Source organism: Ovis canadensis, chromosome 1 (assembly GCF_042477335.2).
Source record: "Ovis canadensis isolate MfBH-ARS-UI-01 breed Bighorn chromosome 1, ARS-UI_OviCan_v2, whole genome shotgun sequence".
Lineage (NCBI taxonomy): Eukaryota > Metazoa > Chordata > Mammalia > Artiodactyla > Bovidae > Ovis > Ovis canadensis.
In genome coordinates, this window is record NC_091245.1 from 46,921,020 (window position 1) to 46,929,644 (window position 8,625).

Sequence of the window (8,625 nt, forward strand, 5' to 3'; positions counted from 1 at the left end):
TCTTTTTAGGAATTTATTTTCATGTGTCTTTTGAACCCTGAGTGTTTAGGGGCTAAAAGCAGAGATTCTGGGTCAGATCAGCTGGGATCAGTGCTAATGCTTTGCCTATTGTCATTTTGTCATATCAGACCAGTCATTTAGCCTCTGTAAGTCTCAATTTCCTCATTTGTGATGCTGCTAGTAGTGTTACAATGAAGATTATAATTCTGTGAATGGAAAATATTAAGTACTCAAAAATTTTAGCCATTCTTTTTATTATGATTATGCATATTCTTTACCATATCAATTTTATTTTATTTTTTTTTTCAAAATGTTAAGATTTTATTTACAAAGCTTCTTTGTTGTACAGAAAGTAAAAATGCTGTTACAATCTTGGTGTAACTGGTAGCCACGGACAGTTGCCTCACCAATCACAGCTACACACGCTACAGCAAGTCTTACACAAAAACCTAACAATGCTTACAATTTTGTTGGGGTGAAGTCCCCAAGCTTGGTGGTGGATTTCCAAGAGGGACTAAATGGAGGAAGGTGGAATGTCACAGGAACTATTCTTTGGCTCTTTGGGTGGGTGGGTGTCCTGGGGTTTGTATCACAGCTACCCTTTTATTTTTCTTAAAAAAAAAAAAAAAGCTACCAAATCCATGTCAGCAGTCCAACCAATACTGAACAGTTCTTTTTTTTGCAGGTTATTGGGGTCTTATTAATCATCTTCTCCTTCATCATCTGTTTCTCTCTTCCTCTTTTCACCTTTCCCGCTTTCTTCCTCTTCTTCATCTTCATCTTCGTCCTCATCCTCATCTTCATCATCTTCATCAACTTCTCCATCATGTCCAAATTCTTCTTCCTCCCCACTGACTTCGTCTTCATCCTCCCCCCTTCTACATCTTCGTCTTCATCATCATCCTCTTCATCATCAAACTCTTCTTCCTCACCATCTTCATCCTCCTCCTTATCCTCATCTTCTCCTTCTTCATCATCCTCTTCTTCATCCACACCATCCACCTCGGCATCTGAATCTGGGGCTTCACGACCCTCTCGGTCATAGCCATCCAGATAGGTCAGCTGGGGCAGGAGCTTGAAGACACTCTCTCGGTAGTCATTCAGGTTAGTAACCCCACAGTTAAACAGATCCAGGCTCTTTAGACAGTCCAACTTTTTCAAAGGTTCCAGGGTGCTGATATCTTTCAGTTTATTTCCACTTAAGTTTAGATGTGTAAGATTTGGAAGTTTTTCTGCTAACATATCCAGACCTCCACAGATTCTATTGTCACTGAGCTCAAGCTTTTTCAATTTAGGTAGTTTGGGAAGATTTGAAACTGAAACCAAGCCTACATTTATTAAACTGAGGAACTCTAAGTTCACAAATTCAGCTGTTAAGCCCTCAATTTTCCCATCATTTGATTTGCAATTGTCCAGGACAAGTTCTCGAACAGCTGCCGGGGTCCGGTTCCTCAGCTCCAGGTGGATCCTCCTCTTCATGTCCATGTTTCTCTCTCTTCCCCCCTCTTCAAACTTAACTTTCCGCGGCGGGGGCGGAGGGGGGAGAGGCGTCCCAGCCTGCGCAGCGAGGGCCGTCGGAAGGGGCCGTCGGAAGGGGTCTGCTCGAGGCACAGGCCGACGGCGCGGTCCTGGGTGGCGGGCGGCGTGCGGGCAGGCGAGCGGAGCCCCCGGAGCCAAGTTACTCGCGGGAGCGGAGAGAAACCATGGAGGGAAAAGGGGGCTGGAGCGCAGCTCTGGTCTCACTACCGCCCTACCATATCAATTTTAGAGTAAGTTTATCAAATTCTCTAAAAAAAAATCTTCCTGTGATTTTAATAGGAATTGCTTTGACTTTGAAGATTATAGTGGGAAAATTAGATATTTATAACTTTATCTTTATCTTCTCTTATCTGGAATTTTATATTTTTCTGTCAAGTTTTTCTGTCAGGCATATTTTTCTATGTCTGGTGGCTTAGATGGTAAAGAATCCACCTGCAATGCAGGAGACTCAGGTTCAAACCCTGGGATGGGAAGATTCCCCTGGAGAAGGGAATGACAACCCACTTCAGTATTCTTGCCTGGAGAATCCCATGGTCAGAGGAGCCTGGTTGGCTACAGTCCATGTGGTTGCAAAGAGTTGGACACAACTTAGTGACTAAACCACCACCAGAGATGAAGAAAGCAATAACAAATATCAGTGACACCAAAAGCTAGTTCTTTGAGGAGATAAACAAAATGGATAAACCTTTAGCCAGACTCATCAAGAAAAGACAGATGACTAAAATCAATAAAATTAGAAATTATACAGAGCTATAACTGACACTGCTACTGCTGCTAAGTCACTTCAGTTGTGTCCAACTCTATGCGACCCCATAGATGGCAGCCCACTAGGCTCCCCGTCCCTGGGATTCTCCAGGCAAGAACACTGGAGTGGGTTGCCATTTCCTCTCCAATGCATGAAAGTGAAAAGTGAAAGGGAAGTCGCTCAGTCATATCCGACTCTTAGCGACCCCATGGACTGCAGCCCACCAGGCTCCTCCATCCGCGGGATTTTCCAGGCAAGAGTACTGGAGTGAGGTGCCACTGCCTTCTTCAATAACTGACACTACAGAAATACAAAGCATCATAAGAGACCTCTGAAAAAGTAAAGGGAAAGCGTTAGCTGCCCAGTTGTATCTGACTCTGTGACCCGTGAACTGTAGCTCTCCAGGCTCCTCTGTCCATGGAATTCTCCAGGCAAGATTACTGGAAAGGGTAGCTATTCCCTTCTTCAGGGGATCTTTCTGACCCAGGGATTGAGCCCGAGTTTCCTGCATTGCAGGTGGATTCTTTATCACCTGAGCCATGAGGGAAGCCCCATAAGAGACTACCACAAGCAAATACATGCCCATAAAATGGACCACCCTAGAGAAATGAACAAAATCTTAGAAAGCTACAACCGTTTAAGACTGAACCAGGAAGAAATCGAAAATATAAATAGACCAATCACAAGTACTGAAATTGAAATTGTGAATAAAAATCTTCCAACAACAAAAGTCCAGGACCAGATGACTTCACAGGCAAATTCTATCAGATATTTAGAGAAGAGCTAATACCTATGCTTCTCAAAGTCTTCCAAAAAACTACAGATGAAGGAATACTCCCAAGCTCATTCTATGAGGTGACCATCACCCTGATACCAAAATCAGACACAGATACCACAAAAAAAGAAAATCATAGATGAATATCACTGAAGAATGTATATGCAAAAATCCTCAACAAAATACTAGCAAACAGAATATATCAGAGAATTTAAATAAATTTAAAAATATTTGTATATAAATTCTTTCTCTCTTCCATGTAGTAAAAAATATTTAATCAAAGTATTTCATTTGTTTTTCAAACTGACATTTTGCTCATTGAAGTTTCCAAATCTTTATGAAGTCATACCTGTTGAAATTTTTATGTTAACTTGAGTTTCTGTTGGTCTAGAAAATTTTTATTTCTAAAAAAGTTTTGTAAGACTACCAAAATACTCTTCTTTATCTTTGTGGTAGGCTGGTAAATAGTCCCCCAAATATGTCCATCTACTAATTCTCAGAACCTGTGAATATGTTAGGTTACATGACAAATGAGAACTTATATTGTAGCTGGAACTAAGGTTGCTGAACTGCTGACTTTAAAATGGGGAGATTATCCTGGATTTCAAGGTGTAATTGCAAGGATTCTTATAAATGAAAGAGGGAAGTAGAAGAGGGGAAGTGTCAGAAGGATAAGGTTTGACTAGTCATCGCTGATTTAGGAGGCCATGAGACAAAGAGTGCAGAAGCTGCTATAGGGAAGAAAAATCAAGGAAATGAATTCCTTCCTAGAAGCCTTAGAAGGGACTTTGGCCGTTAATTTTTAGCCCAGTGAGACCCACTTCAGACTCTGACCTCCAGAACTTTTACAGAATAAATTTGTATTGTATTCAGTAAGGTTTTGGAAATTTGTTACAGGAGCAATAGGAAACTAATATGATCTCCTTCTTTAGGACTTTTATATTTTTGCTTGTAAAATGCCAATGTAATCAATTTAAAATTTTATGTCTATGTTTCAGTAAGATAGAAATCTCGCAAGTTTTTCCTCAAGATGTCTAATAGCACTTGTTGAATAGCTATTCTTTTCCAGTTGATATGATAGGTCAATGTTATTACATGCTGAATTCTCATGCACACGTGCTTCTATTTTGGGGCAATTTATTTTGTTTCATTGATCTACTTATCTATTTTTACACAAGTTTAATTTTCTTTTTGTAGCCCAAATTTATAGCTTATTTTTATGTCCAGAAGAATCATTCCCCTATCACTTAAAAAAAAAAAGAAACATTCCTAGCCATAATGTGTCTGTTTCTTTCCAAATGAATTTATTTACATTACTTATATATAAAATAAATATGTTTATATATAAATAAATTTATATATAAAATAAATATATAAAAAATATGCTGACTCAGCAGCAGCATATATACAGTAAAGCTTTATTGTGTTTATATAAACAGCATATACATACTATAAAAATAAGGTATTGTAAAAAGTTACAAAGAAGGAAAAAAAGAACATTGAATACTTCACCAAGTAGAAATATTCATTAATATTTTAGGTGAACATAGTTTCAGGAATTTATTTATGCAAAACTGTCTAAAGATGGGTAAGTACCTAATAGCAAATTCTCATATAGCTTATGATATGTCAGGGATTGTTTTGAAAGCTTAGCACATGTTAACTCATTTAATTTTCACAATTACCCTAGAAATAAGTACTATCGATATGTCTATTCTTATTATATAGACATGAAAACTGAGATATGTAGAGGTGGAGGAGCTTGCTTAAAGCCACACATCCAGTCAGTATGAATTCAGGATTTGAAACTCGGCACTCTGACTCCAAAATCCGAGATCTTAAACACTATGCCTTGTGAGAGAATGACAGACCTAATTTTTTAAACTATGAATGATGAAATTAAGAATTGTGAAAGTAGAAGACCAAAGCTCCCAGTTTTATTCGGATTAGTACTTCCTAGTGGTGCTTTTAAATTTTAAGTTAGTGACAGGGAGAGAGTGTGGACTATGAAGTCATACATTTCCTATTTTCAAGGAAATTCACAGAATGGGTATTAAGTGGTGAGTAATTAATATGGCAGAGTTTATAAATTAGGAAAATTTTATTTTCTATAATAAACATTTATTATGAATCAAATGAAGTTAACTTTAACAAATGTATCTTATAAGCTTTTGGGTAACCATGAAACAAAATTGATGTAAAATTTCTGGGAAATTAAAAAATTGATGCTAAAAAATTATGCAGGTTTTTCAACTTATCATTAAGTATCAATAAACATGGGTGAAACTATTAACACAATAATAATAAACAGAGAAAGTAACTTTGCCTCACCTGAATAATTTCCAAAGCTTGTCTTTGGTTACTATATTCTTGTGGAATTCAGTTCAGTTCAGTTGCTCAGTTGCGTCCAACTCTTTGCGACCCCATGAATTGCAGCACGCCAGGCCTCCCTGTCCATCACCAACTCCCGGAGTCTACTCACACTCATGTTCATCAAGTCGGTGATGCCATCTCATCCTCTGTCGTCCCCTTCTCCTCCTGCCCCCAATCCCTCCCAGCATCAGAGTCTTTTCCAATGAGTCAACTCTTCGCATGAGGTGGCCAAAGTACTGGAGTTTCAGCTTCAGCATCAGTCCTTTCAATGAACACCCAGGACTGATCTCTTTTAGAAAGGACTGGCTGGATCTCCTTGCAGTCCAAGGGACTCTCAAGAGTCTTCTCCAACACCACAGTTCAAAAGCATCAATTCTTCGGTACTCGTCTTTCTTCACAGTCCAACTCTCACATCCATACATGACCACTGGAAAAACCATAGCCTTGACTAGACGGACCTTTGTTGGCAAAGTAATGTCTCTGCTTTTCAATATGCTGTCTAGGCTAGTCATAACTTTTCTTCCAAGGAGTAAGCGTCTTTTAATTTCATGGCTGCAATTACCATCTGCAGTAATTTTGGAGCCCCCCAAAATAGTTACCACTGTTTCCCCTTCTATTTCCCATGAAGTGATGGGACCATGATCTTCGTTTTCTGAATGTTGAGCTTTAAGCCAACAACTTGTGAAATTACTGAAATATAAATACCTTGTAACTTTCTTTTCTTTAACTTTCAGAGATGGTAATTAATGGCACAGCACAATTTTTCTTTTTTGGCAGCACTGCACAACTTATACAGTCTTAGTTTCACTCAGTCAGTTAGGTGGCTCAATCGTGTCCGACTCTTGGCGACCCCATGGACTGCAGCATGCCAGGCTTCCTTGGCCATCACCAACTCCTGGAGCCTACTCAAACTCATGTCCATTGTGTCAGTGATGCCATCCAACCATCTCATCCTCTGTTGTTCCCTTCTCCTCCCACCTTCAATCTTTCCCAGAATCAGGGTCTTTTCCAATGAGTTGTTTCTTCGCATCAGGGGCAAAGTAGTTAGTTCCACTACCAGGGATTAAATTCAACCTCCAGCAGTGGAAGTGTGGGGTCCTAACCACTGTACTGCCAGGGAATTCCCACACAGGATTTCATACCATATTTATATTGGAAGGATTAGTTTCTATCTTTTCAATGCTTCTTATCACAAATCACTTCATTTTGACTCCTTTTAATTTTAAATAAGGTTAGTGTCAGGTTGACGCTTCTAAGTTTGGTTATATATTGGCTACTACTAAATGAGAGGCTTTGAGAGGTTTTTCTGATTAAATCAGCAAATAATTGAGGTTTCACATGTTAATTAGGACTCTCCTGGATTGCAAAGATCAGAAATCTTATCGAAATTAAATTAACACAAAGAATAATTTGTTATAAAGGAAATGAAGTGTTGAATGGAACCCATGGATAGTCATGCAGATGTTTTCAAGGAATAAGTAGAAGGAGGATTTAAATATTCTTAAATCGTCTCACCGTTTCTCATTTCTGCTCACCTCTGTACAGCATAATTCATAATTCTTTCTATTTTTCTAGGCCCTTTGTCTTTGGTTTTCTGATCTAAACAGCAATAAGCATCTCTCCTTTCTCTGCTAAGATTTACTTATACTATACTGAGAGAAACTGGCTTTTATTTTCAATTCCAGTTTCACAGGTTATGGGAAAAGAACCTATTGATTCAGCTGGTGATCCCCCCTATATAAGCTGTAGCCCAAACCAGAACCACAGTGTACCAAATGCAGTGGTGTGCTGATTTGGAGTAAGGCAGGAGTGAGGAGGTGGGCTGAGGGGTATGAAAGTGGGAACCTGGGTGGACAGAGGGACCCATTTGTGGTGATTGCCATCTCTGAGTTGTAAATACTTTCATGACGGCCATTTTCAAGCTCTCAATGGGATATCACTAATGTGGATTGGGATGAGGGGCTAACTATCAGCTTTCACAAGATAACAGGAAGCAGCTCTGAAAATGACTGTTCCCATAGTAACCATGTGGATGAGAGAACATTTCTCAAGAGGAGATTTTGGACAAATGAATCAAATGTGTCTAACACAGCCTACATTGTACAGTAAATACAGTTGATATTTTCTTCAATATATGATTTCTTTTCATTCTTTTTCATTTTTAAACATTCTAAATTATTTTTTATTTTATTATTGGGGTATAATTGCTTTACAACGTTGTGTTAGTGTCTGTTGTACAAAAAGTGAATCAACTATAGGTGTACATATATCTCCTCTATCTCGGGTCTCCCTCCAACTCCCTCTGTTCCACTTTTAGTCTTTTTTTTTTAATTGGAGGCTAATTACAATATTGTGGTGGTTTTTGCCATACATTCACATGAATCAGCCATGGGTGTACATGTGTTCCTTAGCCAGACCCTCCCTCCTACTTGCCTCCTCATCCCATCCCTCAGGGTCATCCCAGGCACCAGCCCTGAGCACCCTGCCTCATGCATCAAACCTGGACTGGCGATCTATTTCACATATGATAATATACATGTTTCAATGTTGTTCTCTCAAATCATCCCACCCTCGCCTTCTCTCACAGAGTCCAACAGTCTGTTCTTTATATCTGTGTCTCTTTTGCTGTCTCACATATAGGATCATTGTTACCATCTTTCTAAATTTCATATATATATTAATATACTGTATTGGTATTTTTCTTTCTGACTTACTTCACTCTGTATAATAGACTCTGGTTTCATCCATCTCATTAGAACTGATTCAAATACATTCTTTTTAATAGCTGAGTAATATTATATTTTCATACTTTTCATGTGGTTCTCAAGGCAAGAATACTGAAGCGGTTTGCCATTCCCTTCTCCAGTGGACCACATTCTGTCAGACCTCTCCACCATGACCCACTCGTCTTGGGTGGCCCCACACGGCATGGCTTAGTTTTATTGAGTTAAACCAGGCTGTGGTCCATGTGATTAGATTGACTAGTTTTCTGTGACTATGGTTTCAGTGTGTCTGCTCTCTAATACCCTCTCGCAACACCTACAGTCTTATTTGGGTTTCTTTTACCTTGGACATGGGGTATCTCCTCACCACCGCTGCTCCTGACCTTGAATGTGGAGTAGCTCCTCTTGGCCCTCCCGCGCCCGCACAGCCACTGCTCCTTGGACGTGGGATTGCTCCTCTCGGCTGCTGC

The 8,625-nt window shown here is 39.3% G+C and overlaps 1 pseudogene; it reads right to left on the bottom strand.

Annotated features, from left to right (window-relative positions):
* Window positions 1-670: 670 nt before the first annotated feature.
* LOC138427045 (acidic leucine-rich nuclear phosphoprotein 32 family member B pseudogene) lies at window positions 671-1,578 on the bottom strand (annotated as a pseudogene).
* Between the last annotated feature and the right edge of the window lie 7,047 nt (window positions 1,579-8,625).